Here is an 18249-nt window from a genome sequence, read left to right on the forward strand (position 1 = left end):
TGTGGGGAATGGAAGCCTGATATGCAGAGGCAAATGTTGCGGTGGCGCAGGACAGGGAGATCAAACGGCCATCAACCCTGCCCTCACGCGTGCGTCCCCCGATGAAGGAACTTTTACATAAGGATAATTTCGACAGGGCAGTCAATGCTTCTCGCCATAGGCTTTAAATTGTAGAAGAGATTATCACAGCTAAAAATAGGAGGTGAGGGGTGGGGGGAGAATAGGTGCAGAGCGCCCCACAGAGCCTCTGGACCGGGTCAACCCTCTTTACCTCCAGGGAGAGTGCGCGGACTCCTTTGAGCTCAAGCCCAAATGGGGATCCAGGTTCCTGCTGCACAGGGTACAGGGGTAGCTGAGGGTGTCACATTCCCCCCAGCAACAGCTCACCTATCCGTGTCTCCAACTGTGACTGGGTGCAGAGTGAGGCAGGTCCGGGCCTCGTGTAGGCAGCCCCAGGTCTTGTGTAGGCCACGCCAGGCCTCACGGGCCGCAGTAGGCCTCGATCTGTGGGGGTCCCCTGATGTTAGTGAGACACAAAATGCCAGCCTCCGGGCCCGGGTACAGCGCCAGCCGGGTCAAGGGCCTCAAGTTGGCCACAACAGGCCTCATATGCCGCAATCTGCCGGGACCGTGGGCAGGGGTCAATCTGACTCGGGTCACTTTGGTAGGAAGCGGCCAACCTCCACAGGGGTCCCCAAAGTCAGTGGGACCCCACTGTGTCCAGGATGGACAAGGATTCTTGTAGAAGGTGGCGGAGCTCTCCTCCTATGCGTCCGCTTCCGCCGCCATCGTGGACTGGTCGCCGCATGCTTGGGATCTCAATGTCAACTCTGTGCTCCCAAAGTTACTAATGAGGAGCATGGTGGATTGACATACTGGAGTGGGGGAATCCATATATACAAACAAGCGCATATAGACCAACTCAACTGAGAAGGTTATGGCTGTCTGGTGAGTTCTCAGTGGTGGTAGTACACGAAGGTGGAGTGGAATAAGAGGAGCAGGAAGAGGTGGATTTTGCATGAAGCAATTTCACAAAAGTTAAACTTTGTTGCACTTTTTTTTGGAAGAACTGTTGCACTTTATGGATAATGGACTAATTCGCAGGATATATACAAAGTTTCTCACAAATGCAATTAGTTACTAGTTTATACCAATAGTAATCACATGTGGATATTTGTTGTTTGCACTTTATTTACTTTTCACTTTAAATCTATGTAAGCGCTGTATATTGAGGGTTATAAATAGGGAATGGGCTGCTGATATTGCACGGAGCTTTAGTTCCCTTTCCCCTCTCTACCTGCTCTTTTTTTAAATGTTCTTTATCCTGCCCTCCCCCTTACTGTTTTACCAAGACCTGTTCCAGATCTTTTCCTTTACTTCTCATCTTTACCCACCTCCCTCCCTTACCCCCTTCCCACTCTGTGGGATCAGGCCAGGCCCGGCCCTTCCCCACTTTGGCCAAAAACCAAAGATATTAACTCTTATGATTAGGGGGAACTACTTTGTGCTAACCTTTTTTAATTATTGTTTGTTTTATGTCCTTTATATAAAAGCATGTCAGGGGGCCGAATGATCTGTTGTGTAATCTGTTGTCTTTCCAATATCTACACAAACATTGAAGCAGTTTGCATATGGCTGCTGTATGTGTTCATCTGCTCTAACAACAAAACTCTGAAAATAAAATATATAAAAAAACATGCTAAACAACTAGTGAATTACATATAGGTAATATATATATATATATATATATATATATATATATATATATATTTTTTTTTTTTTTTTTTAAGTTAGTCTAGCATAGTGGTAGAATTCCATTGTGATAGGAGGAGTTGTTGCATCAAGGAAAGAGAATTCATTGGTGTCTTCATTTGTGTCTTCATCTAAAACAATGTAAAAATGATAGATCCCTTTAAGTGAGGTGGTGATAACAAAGCTGCAGGTTTATGTGGCCACCTAGTGGAATTGATTTGTATAGCAGTGTATTTCCTATTACCTTTAATAGTTGTTAGTTCCCTCAAAACATTGTGCTGTAAGGCAAACCTCTGGTTAAATTGCTTCCTGGATTTATGTGCACTATTCCTCATTTTATTTCTATATTTGGATGTTCAGACAACCATTAGAAAAATAAATACACATCTAAAGCCTAGTCTGCAATATTTGTTCCATCATACACTATATCATGTCTCCCTTACGTGGGAGTAAAAAAATACATATATGTAATTCCTACCGCCCAATGCAGCTTGACATCTCTTGGTTGCTAAGAGAGTTTTGAAGAAAAAAACTAGAGAAAGAATAGGAAAGCTTGTTCATCTAAGGCTAAAAATAGGGCAACAGAGAGTATCGTAGGATGAGTAGCAGAGTCAGTCTCCATAGCAACGTGTGAACCATTTAGCAAAAACTCCGGCTGTAAGGCTGCTGAATTTTGGGATGAAATATGAATATGAGGTTTTAACATAGTGATTAGACCTGCAGCAAGGACCTCTTGTTTCCCTTATTACCCTTCATAGGTATATAAATCTGGACAATTTATCCTTTCTGACAATAGTAACATCTCCTGTTCAGAACTAGTGCTTTTAAAACAGAAGAAATATTACTAATTGTAGAAAACATGTAAACGACAATTTTATAATGTAACAGATTTTCACGTTTTCATTTACTCTGTAAAACCATCATATGTAAAAGAAAAAAAAGATAAAACGCAAGTCAAGTAAACTCTTTTTGAAGTGTCAGCAGATGGAGACTGCAAGTCTTTTGATGCCTTAACTCTGAAGGATTATTAGCTAATCTTGTGTTAAATAAATTGGTCTGCTTCTTGGTCCAGTGCATTCTTAACAGTTTAGCTATGACCTTGATAGTGTTGTGACACAATTAGATCATTTCACCTTTAATTAGAACACAAATTTTAGCATTAAATTCTTCCCACACACTGTAATGATGTGATGAATTTTATGACTGTAGCTTCACTGTGTGGGTGTTGAACCAAAGCAACAATCAGCAGGGACATACTGGAAACGTTCATTGCTTATAGGCTGCTTTGCAATATTTGGTATTATGGGGTCCTGGAATAATGACACCCTAAGATTCACTCACATAACTGTATTGTACTTACAAAACATTGCCTGAAATATGTTGCAAAAGAAGAGAAAGTGGTTACATAGTTATTCTGTTTGAAAAAAGACACAAAGTCCATCCAATTCAACCAACAGTGGTGTTGCTGGTGTTGGAGGGTTAATAGCCATATACTGATTGCTTCTAGTTATATTTGTTTCTTATGAGAACTATGAATTCCAGTAGTTACAGTGATGATGACATCAGAAAGGGACAGCACCCCAAATGTATATTTCAATTTTGGGTTTGTTCCAGTTGATGTTCCATTGTCTGATTTTGTATGTTGGAAACTCCAGAAACAAGTTCTTGTTTTCCATAGCAGTTTTTGACTCTACTCTTTTCCAGATGATTTTTAAAAAACTATTTGATAGTATAAGGAATCAATCAATTGAGTAGGATTGGCTCTATAATTGCCACAGTAGCTGGGAAGAACTGTGCTTCTGGTGCGTATAAGTAAGACCTAACGGAACAAGTCAGTGGTGTTGTTTTTAAAGACTGCCCAGCATGCAACAACATTTCTATATGTTTCATTGTGAAAAAATCCATAAAGAGATGCAGGTGCCTAATCATTGTGCAGTTTAATAATTTGAAACTAATGAACATTCCCAAACATAGTTACATAGTTAGTCGTCTTGAAAAAAGACAAAAATCTATTTAGTTCAACCAAAAGAAAAGCACAAACAAATTTGCTCCAGCAGGGAAAAAAAATTCCTTCCCGATCCCCCGAGAGGCAATCGGATATTCCCTGGTTCAACTTTACTTATAAATGTTAGTATCCAGTTATATTCTGTGTACCTAGGAAGGAATCCAGGCCTTTTTTAAAGCAATCCACTGAGCTGGCCAGAACCAACTCTCAAGGTAGTCTATTCCACATATTCACAGCTCTCACTGTGAAGAAACCTTTCCGTGTTTGGAGATTACATTTCTTTTCCTCCAGACATAAAGAGTTCCCCCTTGTCCTCTGTGATGACCTCAGGGTGAATAACTCTACACCGAATTCACTATATAAACCACTGATGTATTTATACATGTTGATCATATCCCCCCTTAATCTCCTCTTTTCAAGAGAGAGTAAATTCAGTTCCTCTAATCTTTCCTCATAGCTGAGCTCCTCCATGCCTCTTATCAGTTTGGTTGCCCTTCTCTGTACTTTCTCCAGTTCCCCAATGTTCTTTTTGTGAATTGGTGCCGAAAACTGAACTCTATATTCCAGATGAGGTCTTACTAATGATTTGTACAGGGGTAAAATTATATCTCTATCTCTCTGGAATCTATACCTCTTTTAATGCAAGAGAGGATTTTGCTCACTTTAGAAACTGCAGCTTGGCATTGCATGCCATTATTAAGCTTGTGATCTACCAGAACTCCCAGATCCTGCTCCACCATTGATTCCCCCAGTTGTACACCCCCTAGTATATATGATGCATGCATATTCTTAGCCCCCAAGTGCATAACCTTACATTTGTCAACATTAAACCTCATTTGCCACATACAGTAGTTGCCCAATTAAACTGTGCATTGAGTTCCTCTTGTAAGTTGAAGACATCCAGTAAGGACATTATTACACTGCACAGCTTGGTGTCATCTGCAAAGACTGAAATGGGATTTTTAATCCCAGATCCTATATCATTTATAAATATATTAAAAAGTAAGGGTCCCAACACTGAACCTTGGGGTACACCACTGACAACCCTAGACCATGCAGAGTATGAATCATTATTCACTAGTCTTTGTTTTTTTTCATTTAAATATTTATTAATTTTTCAGATTAACAAGTTATACAAGCATGTCCCTTATAAAACATGAACACAGTATCAAAAACATTACTCTTCATCTTCAAGCCCCCCCCTCCTACCTATGCACCACCCATCCCCCCTCCAACCCTCCCCCCCCCTCCCCTCTGCAATTTCCTATTCCTTTCTGGAGATCTCAATCACAACAAAGGAAGAAACCAGTACAACCATATTGTTCTATATTAGTCCCCCATAGATTCTAGATTTAACTTTGGCTTTTTAAATTCATTCTATTTGTTCCATCTTATATGGTGACTCTCCATCTTATCTTCATTCCTATGGTAAAGTTCCTCCAATCTACATATTTGATCTACCCTGTCCACCCAATCTTTTATTTTCGGCACCTCCTGTCTCCTCCAGAACTTGGGTATCAATCCTTTTGCTGCGTTCAAATAATACAATACACCAAATTTTGTATATTTTTTTACTTAAAGCTTGGTACTATGAAAAAGGCAAGTCTATGGGTCCCAAACAGCCTTTGAGCAATTAAAACTATGTTCACATCCGCACCTATCCTGAAGCATCCAGACCCTGCTCTAGCTTTTGTCCTTGAAGAGGACGCTTCGGAGAATGCGGTTGGAGCCATATTGTCACAAAGACAGGGACTCAAATCCCTTCTGCACCCTGTTGCATTTTTCTCCCGGAAACTGAGTGTTTCTGAAAGGAACTATGATGTGGGAGACAGAGAGTTACTAGCCATTAAGGCAGCATTGGAAGAATAGCGCTATTTACTGGAGGGAGCATCTCATCCCATTCTCATCTTCACAGATCATAAAAATCTAGAGTACCTGAAAACGGCAAAATGCCTCGAGCCACGACAAGCAAGATGGGCACTATTTTTCTCTCGCTTCGTCTTCCATCTGACATACCGTCCTGGATCTAAGAATGGTAAACCTGACGCACTCTCCCGTATGTTTCCTGACCCAATTGTGCAGTCTGAACCCGACACAATTTTGCCAGCCAAAAACTTCTTACTTCTCCAGACAGACCTTGTCACGCAAATAAAAGAAACTGTGGATAATCATCCACCTTCCATAAATATGCGCCTGCAATTAAAGGACGGTCTGTACTTCCACAAGGAACAAATCTTTGTGCCCGAAGAACTCTGGACTCTTATTCTCCAGAGATGTCACGAACATCCATTAGCAGGTCACTTTGGGATTCACAAGACTTCTGAGTTGGTCTCTCGCTCTTTCTGGTGGCCAAACGTAGTAAAGGATTGCCAGGACTATGTGAGATCTTGCACAGTCTGTCTGAGGAATAAGTCTGATAAAGCCAAGACTTGGGGCCTGTTGGAATCCTTGCCCATAGCGGAAAAACCTTGGAGCATGATCTCAATGGATTTTATTGTTGAACTTCCCCCATCTGAGGGATTCACCACGATCTTTGTAATAATTGATCGCCTGTCCAAGATGGCTCACTTCATTCCCTTGAAAGGGACTCTGTCTGCCACGGAAACTGCCTCCGTTTTCATCAAGGAGATCGTAAGACTACATGGCGTTCCCCTGAATATTGTGTCTGATTGAGGAGTGCAATTCACATCCAAATTTTGGAAAGCTCTGTGTGAGGTATTAGAGATCGAGTTACGCTTCTCATCTGCTTACCACCCACAAACAAATGGACAAACGGAAAGGACAAACCAAACTCTGGAGCAATACCTCCGATGCTTCTCCTCAAATTCACAAGATGATTGGGCATCTCTCCTTCCATTAGCGGAATTTGCCTATAATAATTCCATTCATTCCGCTACCAAGCAATCTCCTTTTTTCTCTAATTACGAATACCATCCCTTCTTTCTTCCTGAAATACCAATGGAGGTCATTGTTCTGGCAGTACAAGAAAGGATGGAGTTCCTCAGGAGGAACGGCGAAGTTTTACAAAGGACGATTTCTGAAGCTCAGGCGAGCAACAAGAAATTTTTTGATAGAAAGAGAAGGGGCAACTTGGAACTGAAACAAGGGGATAAAGTCTGGCTATCCATGGCTAATCTGAAATTAAGTTGTCCATCAAGGAAGCTTGGTCCAAGATACCTGGGACCATTTACTATCAAGAGAAAGGTGAACCCTGTGGCCTTTGAATTAGAATTACCTACTAACTTGAAGATTCACCCAGTATTCCATTGCTCCTTGTTGAAACCACCCATCCCAAGTGGGTTTCCCAACTGGAATTCGGAGGCGCCTGCTCCACTGCTGGTCGAGGGGAATGAAGAGTATGAGGTTGAGGCTATTTTGAATTGTAGGAAGAGGAGCGGACAGACCCAGTTCCTCATCAAATGGAAAGGCTATGGACCAGAGGATAACTCCTGGGAACCATCCACTAATGTTCATGCCCCACGGACAGTTCAAGCCTATCTCCGTCGTCACCCTGAGAAACGAGCCCTAGTGGGCATCCGGAGGCTGCCCCTAAGGGGTGGGGCAATGTAAGGGATTTCCGGCAAAAAGAATCGCGATCGGGAACGTGCATGCATGAAAGAGATCCTGCAGAAGAATTGCCGTTTGTGCGCAGGCATGCAGGAATGCGCGATCGCGCACATGCACGCACACGTGCACACGCACGGCGAAGATTGGCAACAGGTGGGATATTTAAGGAGGGCTTCTGCTCAGGTTCAGTGCTGACTGGTCTTCAGCTCCCCCCATGCCCTGCTTGCTCCTGTACAATTCCTTTGTTGCTGACCCGGCTTGTTCCTGACCCGACTCCGATTACTCTCCTGCTCCTGGTTCCTGACTTCGGTTCTGCTCCTGACTTTGGCTTTTCCTTCTGATTCTGTACCATGCTGCTCGACTGTTGATGACCCCGGCTATCCTATGACTCTGCTCCTGTCTTGTGTCCTGGCTACCTACCTTGCTCTGCTGCACATCGGGCAATCCACAGAACCTGCTCTTTCTACTATTATGGTGCCCAAATCAGAGGATACTCTGCCTACCAAGGTCATCACCTGCAAGAGCTGCAAGCAACAACCGCAGGCGCTCTTGTCCCCCTGGTCCCTAGACTCCCTCTGTTCCAACCTCAGCGGGGTCAGGGCTAGTGACACAAGTGAGGCCGACCTCGTCAATTCAGTCTCCCATCAGGTACGTGACATTTTCCTCAGTTTTTCCGTATCCAATATTATTCCTATATCCCTTTCCTATTTTTCTATAAATGGAGGCCTTATATCAGTGTTTATTTGAGTGAGAATTTTATATATTTTAGAGGTTCCATGTTTCTCATCTCCCCGTGTATCTAACAAATGCTCAAAGAGGTTCCATTCCTCTCTTGTTCTTAAAGGCTTTGGAAGCTTATCTATGAAGTGTTTCAATTGAAAATAATGCCACTCATCCATTTTCGTGAAAACTTCTCCCTTTTTTTTCCAATTCCTTAAGTGATTCTATTTCCTCCCCCAACATTTTATCCCTTAACTGTGCATCTTCCTTCTTTATCCACCTCCCTGTGATTCCTTCTTTACCTGGGGGGAAAAACTCTGTGGACCCTAAGGGCATCAATAAAGAATTAAATTCCCATCCCATCTGTTTGTGTAAAACATCCCACACTCTTAAAACATTTAATGTGAACAAACTTGTGCTGTCTGCTAATACTCTGTATTGTGGAGGTAACCATATGATTCTACTTAAGCTGGTACTACTTAGTGTATTTTCTATTTAAACCCAGCTTTTCCCTTTTGCATTATGTGTCCAGTCAAAAATTCTCGCCATTATTACCGAACTATATCTTTTCAAGTCTAGTACTCCCAGTCCACCTTTCTCTTTATTTCTACTTAAAATCTCGTAGCTTATTCTCGTTTTTTTATTCCTCCAAATAAATCTTGTTAACATTTTTTTAATTGTTCTAAATTATACTTCTGGTAGTTTAATTGGTATCATTGGGAATTTATAGAGAATTTTTGGAATGATCACCATTTTTATCAAATTTATACGGCCTATCCATGACGGGGCACCCCCTCCTAATTTTCTAAATTCATCCTTAATCTCATTTAACAATGGGATGTAATTCAATGTATACAAGTTTTTGGAGGATACAGTTAGTTTTATTCCTAGATATTTTAGTTCTTTTTCTGCCAAACGAAGGGAAATTCCTCCTGTAATCTATTTTTCTCGCTATTTGGAAGATTTATATTGAAAATCTCTGTTTTTGTTGGATTGATTTTTAAATTTGATATCTCCCCATACTCTTTCAATGCTCTCATTAAATTTGGCAATGTTATCCTTGGGTTTCCCACATAGAACAGCATATCATCTGCATAAGCTGCCACCTTTATGCTCTGTGTCTCCTATCCAAATTCCCTTTATATCTATATTATTACTTATCATAGCTAATAAAGATTCTAATGACAACACATATAAAAGTAGAGACAGAGGACAACCCTGTCTTGTTCTGTTTTTCATCCCAAAATACTCTGATAATTCCCCGTTGACCATGGTTGCTGCAGAAGGTTGACTATATAATTTCCTTATCCATTCTCTCATTCTAGGACCCATCCCCAATACTTCCAGTGTATCCATCATATATCCCCAATCTACTCTATCGAAAGCTTTTTTGGTGTCAATTGAGAGTACCACCACAGGGGTTTTTTCTTTCCTACTTTTTTGTATGAGAAACAAAGATCTCAATCCATTGTCTCTCCCCTCTCTCCCTGAGACAAAACCCACCTGATCCATGTGTATCCATTCTGGCATATGTTCTTTTAACCTATTTCCCAGAACTTTTGCATAAAGTTTAGTGTCTGTGTTTAATAAGGAAATCGGTCTATAGCTTGAACAGTGAGTATCATCTTTACCTTCTTTATGTATGAGAACTACCTGTGCTTTTAAGGATTCCTTCCTCATTTCCATCTCCCCACCCAATGCATTCATATATATTCTCAATTAGGTACTAATAGTTCTTTATATTTTTTATAATACCTCACAGTATATCCGTCTGGTCCTGGACTTTTCCCCGCTGTTGTACTTTTTAATGTTATTTCTATTTCTTCCTGCGTTATTTCTATTTCGAGAGATTTTAATTGTTCCTCACTTATTTTCGGTAGACCCGCCTTTTTTAAGTATGTCCATCTTTTTTCTGTATTTCCTACCCCTTCTTTATATCTAGAACTGTGGGGAGTAATATTATATTGGTTATTATATTATTCTTTAAACACTTTAGCTATATCTTTAGTTGAATACACTAATTCTCCTTTGCGATCCCTTATTTTCTCTATGTAAGTCCTAGTTTTTTTTTCTCAGGGCCCTCATTAAGTACTTTCCTGGCCTGTCTCCCCATCTATATCTCTCACTTATCATTTTATTAAATACTCTTCTCTTCTTCCAGGAAATTATTTAATTCTTCTCTTTTATTTGTTACCTTCTCCATAATCTCTTTTGATGCTCTGTGTTTGTGTGTCTGCTTTAGATCAGAAAGTTCCCCTAGAAGCATGTTCATTTTTTCTCTTCTTTCCCTCGTCTTGTTTGCTCCTATTGCAATCAAGATTCCCTCTAATATACGCCTTATGAGCCTCCCACACCTTTGCCACAGACACTTCCCCCAAATCGTTCTCTTCAAAGAATTGCTCTATTTCTTTCTTAATTTTCTGATTCGTCTCTTGATCCTGAAGAAGTGTCTTATTTAACCTCCAACCATTTCCCCCCTTCTGCTCCTTTCCCCATAATAATTGTATTGTGACAGGAGAATGATCGGATATTGACATCACTTCTATTTTTACTTTGACCAAGGACTCAAGGAGTCGATGTTCAAGTAATATATAATCCAATCTTGAATACATCTCATGTGCATGTGAGTAAAACATATAATCTCTGTCCTTCATATGTTTAATTCTCTGTATGTCTACAAGTTGGCATTGATATATCATTTTTTTCAAGGATCTCAGAGATCTACTTTTCTCTTTCTGCACAGGAGATGTCATGTCTATCTGATGATCCATACAGAGATTGAAATCTCCTGCCACAATTAAACTGCCTTTTTTAAAATCCAGTAATTTTTTCAGAGTATTTTTTAGGAATATCTCCGGTTTTTTATTCGGGCAATAAATATTTGCTAATGTACAATCTATTTCTTGTAGTTTTCCCTTCAGAAACAGAAATCTTCCTTCAGGATCTACCAACCTGTCTTCCAATTTAAACCTTATATTTTTCGCAAAACCTATTGCCACTCCTTTAGCTTTTCTAATTGGGGAATCTGCATAAAACAATAATGGGTAATATCTGGAATTCAATTTCACATTTGTTTCTTGCCTCAAATGTGTCTCCTGTAAAAAAACGACTGAGGACAATCTATGCTGAATCTCTTTAAATATCCTAAATCTCTTCCCAGGGCTATTTAAACCATTAACATTATAAGTCACAAAGTGAATTTCTTCCATTCTTCCCTTTTCCTCCTGTCCTTTTCCTCTATCCCCACTCTCCTCCACTCTTGTCCATAACCTCCCCTTTGTTCTCTAATACTTCTCCAAACTAATGTATCTCCTACTATATTGCAGAGTCTTAACCTACCTACCCCTTCCCCATACCCTTCACCTTCCGTCCCCCATTCCCCCTCACCCCCTTTAGACCTACAATTTGCCCCTCTCCACCCCAACCCTCCCCCTTCCCCTTTAGGTCTTTTATTTGTCTATGACTCATTTGTGGTCTTGTTCCACCTTAGATTCTACCTGAGGTGGGGCTCTGGGCATGCGCATTATCCCTCCCCCCTCCACTTCCCGCCGAGTTCAAAGTGGGGGGAGTGAGAAAGAGAGTGAGTATGGTGAGGGGACAAAAAAAAAACCCCATCCCCCTTCCATCTCTCCCTCCTCTCTCACTACCCTCTCTACTCTATCTCCGTTTTATGAAACCTGCCACCTATCTTTTTCCAACTGAATTCTCTCCTCTTCACTTTCCTCCCAATCTGGAATATTTATTCTCTGTAATTCAAGTCTCTCAAAAAAGTCTCTCAAATCTTCAGGAAACCTCAATCTTGCCGATCGACCATTCTTCCATCCTATCAGACAAGCGGGAAATCCCCATCTATATTGAACTTTCTCATTTGTTCTAATAGTGGTTTTAAAGTTCTCCTTCTTATCAATGTTTCTGCTGCAAGGTCAGCAAAGATCTGAATGCTTACTTTCCCATATTTTATTATTGCTCTTCCTTTTACCTTTTTCCATATTTCCTCTTTGTCTCTGTAATAATGAAATTGTGCAATTATGTCTCTCGGGCTGCTCTTTTTTTCCCTCCTGTTGTTGGACCCTTCCTATTCTATAGACCCCATCAAGTTCAAACAGGGCTGTTAGAGTTCTTTCTAATATTATATCGAACACTTTCCTTATTATTTCCTGCAGATTTTCTCCTTGGGGTATCTCCGGGAGACCTTGTGTCCATAAATTGCATTTTCTGCCCCTATTTTCCTGATCTTCCAATTTTTATAGCAGATTTTTTGTTATTTTCTCATATACATTAGCTTTTTTCCATGACATGTATGGCTTGGGCATGTTTGTCTAATTTTCCTCCGTTTCTTCCACTCTTGCCAATATCTGCCCCATATCTTTATGTAATTTCACCATTTCTTGTTTTATAGATTTTTCTAATTCTTTAAACATATCCGCTATTTCAATTTTAGTGGGCAGTTGAGATCTCTTCTCTTGTTCTTCTATATCTTCCCGTACCCTTGTTCTTTCTATATCCATGTCTTCCATAAATTGGCTGATATTTGCCATTCCCAGGGATAGTCTAGAACTTTCTCCGATACTATGTTCTATCTCACCACTACCATTTATTACTCTTTGTCTCTCAGGAGTACTATTTCCCTGTGATGGTATATATTTTTTAATTGAGCTTGTTTGAGAGACTTTTGAGCCTCCTCCCTTTGCAGTTTTATTCTCCATTTTGTTATTATATTTTTCTCTCTATTTTTCCTCTTCTCCTCCTCTCAATGTTCAGTCAGCTGGGCGGAAGAGAGGAAAGAAAAAAAAAAAAAATAGAGCCATACTACGGAGGGGGTCGGTTTCGGGAGCTCTAAACTGAACTCCCGTTTGGCGCCATGCGCAGGCTCCTCCCTCAAGCACTACTCTTTGAATATGAGCTTTTTGGGCATACCTAGAGATCATCCTTTACTGATGGGCTTTTTTAGCACTTCACTATTGTGATTTTGTATAAATATTAGTGGCTTATTGAATTGTGTATTACTGCACTTAGAAGGCACCTCTCTTTTTCTTTCTACACATTATCCTCATAGAGTTGGCTTACTCTGGGATGGCTGCCACCTAAGCGGCTATACAGTTATGGACATTATGGACTCATGGACTTTTGTACATTCACAGGACATGAGCCTCTAGTGCGCTGAGAGAGTTCTATATATTGTTTAGATGCATGGTGTGACCCTAGCATCACTTTGTGTTGTAGGACCTGCTCGACCTCTACTTCCTCCATGTGTACCACCTCTACCTCTTAAGGTTGGGGCATCTGTTAAATTACTTATAATTTATAAAAAATACACTTTTATGGAAGAAAACCAATAATGATATTTTTCCACTAAATATATAGGAGGAACTTACAAGGCTAATCATTTTAGGGTAGTAGATTTCCTAACATAAAGAAAGGATTATTTAATGAAAAATTCCTGGTGATAGGGCCATTGCTTACAGAGGTGGAAAAAGACCTACAAATACCTAATAAAAAGGAAATGGCAGAAATGTTTAAAGAACTGGAGAAAACAATAAAACAAGAAATGGTAAACATTCGCAGTGATCTGGGGCACCTCTTGGAGAGAATTGAGGAAACGGAGGAGAAAGTTAAAGGTCAGACCCAGGCTATCTCTGAACTTGAAAAAGAACTAATTAATATAGGGAAAGTCCAAGAAAAACTGTTATATAAGGCTGAGATACAAGAAAATAAAGATAGGAAAAGAAACATCTTGATACGTGGGGTTTCAGAAGACCTAAAGGGAGAAAGCCTGCAAGAGGTGGTTTGCAAAATATTTAACATTATAACAGACAGCTCTGAAATGGAAAGCTCTAAAATAGAAGGAACCTTTAGAAAAGGGAAAATCCTGAGAAACCTGGGGAAAGAAAGGCCGAGAGATATAATTGTCAAATTTTATGAATTTCGGGATAAAGAAAAAATCTGGAGGAAGACTAAGGGAAAATCAGTAATTAAGTATGAAGGAGGAGACATACAGATATATGCGGATCTGGCGCCAGAGACTTTGTGGAGAAGGAGAACTTTGAGACCCCTATTGAAAAGGTTGAAAGAACAAAAGGTGCAATATAGATGGGGGACTCCCGAATGCCTAATAGGATGGAAAAATGGGACTACAGCATACCTTAGGTTTCCAGAAGATATGAAAAATTTTTGTGACAGTTTAAAAATTCAAAGAATGGAAATCCCTGGCTGGGAAGAAGAACGATGAGAAAGTAGAGCGAAGAGAAAAGAGGACTGGCAATTTGTGAGGGGGAGGAGGTGGAGGGGGCGAGAGGGATGGAGGAAGAGAGAGGTGTGTGTTTTTTTTTTTTTTTTTTTTTTTTTTTTTTTTTTTTTATCTCCTTCTTCTCCTCTCGCCACCTACCCCCACTCTATTGCCTTTGTTATGGATTTTTTCTTCTTTTTTTTTCATTTTTTTTTTCTCTCTCTCTCTTTTCTGCCGGTGATAATATCCAGGTGGGGCTTGGGAGGTTATGGGGAGGTTAGTCAAGGGGAAAGTCGTCCATGGACGGAGTTTTAGCCCAAGGATCAAATCAAAGGTGGATTTTTAATCCATAAATGATTAGTAGGCAAATGTTAGGCCTAAAAAGAGGGGGGAGGGGAGGGGGGAGGGAGGGGGTTGGAAGGTTGGCAGGGTGGGAAATGGGGGGGAGGGAGGGGGTTGGAAGGTTGGCAGGGTGGGAAATGGGAGAGGGAGGTTGTTTTCTCTGCAAAATAAAAGATGATATAAAAACAAGTGAGAAGGGAGAAGGAGAGAGAAATAAAAAATATAGATGGAGGAGAAAAGAGGAAATTTAAGGAAGATGGAAGAGATTCAGTTTATAACATATAACATAAATGGGTTGAACTGCCCCGGGAAAAGATATAGATTATTTAAAGAATTACATCATAGAGAAGCCTCAGTGATATTTTTACAGGAGACACATCTTGAGATAAGCTCAAATGTTAGACTGAGGTCTAAAAAATACCCAACATGGTACTATGCAGATTCCCCGGTTAAAAGAGCAAAAGGGGTAGCAATAGGCCTGGCAAAGAACGTTAGGTTTGAGTTGGAAGATAGAAAAACAGACCCAGATGGGAGATTTTTGTTCTTAAGGGGCAAGTTACAGGAGATCGAGTGTACACTGGCCAACATCTACTGCCCTAATAAAAAACCGGAGGAGTATCTGAAAAAGGTGTTGAGGAAGTTGATGGACTTTAAAAAAGGACGTTTGATCCTGGCAGGGGATTTTAACTTCTGTATGGACCCACAAAGGGATGCCACCTCCCATATAAAAACAGAAGGAAGTAAGGCCCTGAAATTATTGAAAAAAGAATTACACATAAGTCAACTGGTAGATGCCTGGAGAATTACACACACGCAAGATAGAGATTATACTTTTTTCTCAAATATGCACAAGAGATATTCAAGATTAGATTATATATTAATAGAACATCAATTAATCGACCATCTGACCCAGGTAGATATAGAGACAATAACTTTATCAGACCACGCTCCAGTTACTATGAAAATGGAATGGGGGAGAAGGAAAAGCGGAGGGCTGGGATGGAAATTGAATGAGACACTTTTAGTGGAAAGGGAAATAGCTCAGAAAATAGGGGAGGAGATCGAACGCTTTTTTAAGGAGAATGAGACAGGGGAGGTGTCAACAGCCACAGTGTGGGAGGCTCACAAAGCTTATATAAGAGGAATATTAATGGCGATTGGGGCTAGAAAGAAAAAAGAAAGAAGGGAGAAAATGAATGAGCTCTTAGAAGAAATAGATAAATTAGAACAAATACATAAGAATAGAATAACAAAAGAAATAGAGCTGAAGTTAAAAAAACAGAAGGAAGAACTGAAAGAAATGATAGAAGAGGAGAGGAGAAAAGTATATAATAGAGTTCTAAGTGAGAGATATAGATGGGGAGAAAGACCTGGAAAGTATCTGATGAGAGCCCTGAGGAAAAAGAAAAATAGAAATTATATAGAAAAAATAAAAGATGCTAAAGGAAACATGAAACACTCAAATAAAGATATCACCAAAGCCTTCATAGAATATTACAGGAAACTGTACAATATAAGCCCCTCGGAAAGTTCAGAAACTATAGACAGTGAGAAAAACCAGAAAAGAAAGAAATATTTGGAAATGGCTAGGTTATTAAAATTAAGTGAGGACCAACTAAACTCCCTAGACGCAGATATCTCACAGGAAGAAATAAAACTAGCATTAAAGGGGACAGTGTCGGGGAAAAGCCCAGGCCCAGATGGTTATACAGTGAGATACTATAAAAAATTCAGTGAAATCTTAGTACCAAAACTCAAAAACTACATGAATGCACTAGGTGGAGAGATGGAAGTAAGAAGAGAATCATTACAAGCCCAACTCGTGCTCATTCAGAAAGAGGGAAAAGATCCCTCTCAGTGTTCTAGCTATAGACCTATTTCACTACTGAACACAGACACTAAGTTGTACGCAAAGGTCCTAGCAAACAGATTGAAAGAGCTAATGCCTGGATGGATACATGAGGATCAGGTGGGCTTTGTTCCAGGGAGGGAAGGAAAAGATAATGGGGTACGATCATTGATGCTAATCCAAAAGAGTAAAAAGGGAAAAGAACCGGCGGTACTACTGTCTATAGATGCTGAAAAAGCGTTTGATAGGGTAAATTGGAGATTCATGATGGATACTCTGGAAGCTTTGGGAATCGGGCCTAGGATGAGAGAATGGATAGGAAAGCTGTACAGATACCCCTCGGTGGTCATTGGGGTAAATGGGGAGAGGTCAGAACCCATTGAGATGTCAAACGGAACAAGACAGGGATGCCCATTATCCCCATTGCTGTATGTTATATCTCTAGAACCTCTACTATCAACAATAAGACTGAATAGAGACGTAAAGGGAATCCGAATAGGAGATACGGAACATAAAGTTGCTGCCTTCGCAGACGACTTGTTGTTCTATGTAGGAAACCCCAGGATAACACTTCCAAACTTAATGAAGTCACTAAAGGAGTACGGAGAACTATCAAATTTAAAGATAAATCCAACAAAAACGGAGATTCTAAATATAAACATCTTAAAAAACGAAAAAGAAAGGATACAAAAAGAATTTCCCTTTAAATGGAAAGATAGAGATATAAAATATCTAGGAGTAAAACTCACAGCCTCACATAAACATCTATATAAACTAAACTATATTACACTGATAAATGAGATTAGAGATGAATTAAAAAGATTGGAGGGAGGAACCCCGACATGGATGGGCCGTATTAATCTGGTAAAAATGGTAATAGTACCAAAAATCATATATAGATATCAAATGATCCCAATTAAACTCCCAGAGACTTTCTTTAAAATAATTAAGAAATTGATAACAAGATACATATGGAGGAATAAAAAACCAAGACTGTCATACGAACTGCTAAGTAGGAGGAAAGAAAGAGGGGGTTTAGGGCTCCCAGACTTTAAAAGATATTACAAAGCGGTAATACTGGCAAGAACCATAGATTGGATATTTAATAATAAAAAAAGCTGGGTGAGAATAGAGAATGAACTCAGCGGAATAGACTTGGGAAGAATGATATGGGTACCAACACAGTATAGGGGTTTAAATGACAATGTAAATACATACACTTTGAATGCTTTAAAGATTTGGGATAACTTACACAGAAATATGAAATGGACTTTTAATTCTACACTGATTCCACTAAAAAATACAGAGTTTTTCCCCCCAGGTAGAGAAGAAATAGGAGGGAAGTGGTTTAAAAAAGATAAGGTGCAATTAGGAGATATCTTGGTGGGAGATGAAATAGGAGCATATGGCGAATTGAAAAAAAAAGAGGGAGAGATTTTCACTAAATTAGACGAATGGCGGTATTTCCAATTGAGGTGTTTTGTCGGAAGCTTGCCAAGACCTTTAAGGACAAGAGACAATTGGAACTTGTTTGAAAAGACATTGGGAACACAAGGTGATGGGAAACACGGGATTGCTAGAATTTATAAAATACTCACTGAACTAGACACAAACACGAAACCAACATATTTAACAAAATGGGAAATGGATATGGGAGTTGTGATAGATGAGGAAAAGCAGAGGAGAATGTATAGATTAACTCACGAAAACGTCTCTATGAGAGAAGTAGAAATGAACTATAAGTGTTTGACAAGATGGCACATTTCACCAGTAGTAGAAAATAAGATG

General features: G+C 39.9%; 1 pseudogene; it reads left to right on the forward strand.

Moving 5' to 3' along the window:
- The first annotated feature begins 6748 nt into the window (after window positions 1-6748).
- The window catches only part of LOC149454170 (uncharacterized), a 67187-nt pseudogene continuing 55686 nt past the window's right edge, over window positions 6749-18249 (forward strand).

Source organism: Staurois parvus, unplaced genomic scaffold (genome assembly GCF_062004578.1).
Source record: "Staurois parvus isolate SC_StPar_1 unplaced genomic scaffold, SC_StPar_1.0 ptg000436l, whole genome shotgun sequence".
In the NCBI taxonomy this organism is placed as follows: Eukaryota; Metazoa; Chordata; class Amphibia; order Anura; family Ranidae; genus Staurois; species Staurois parvus.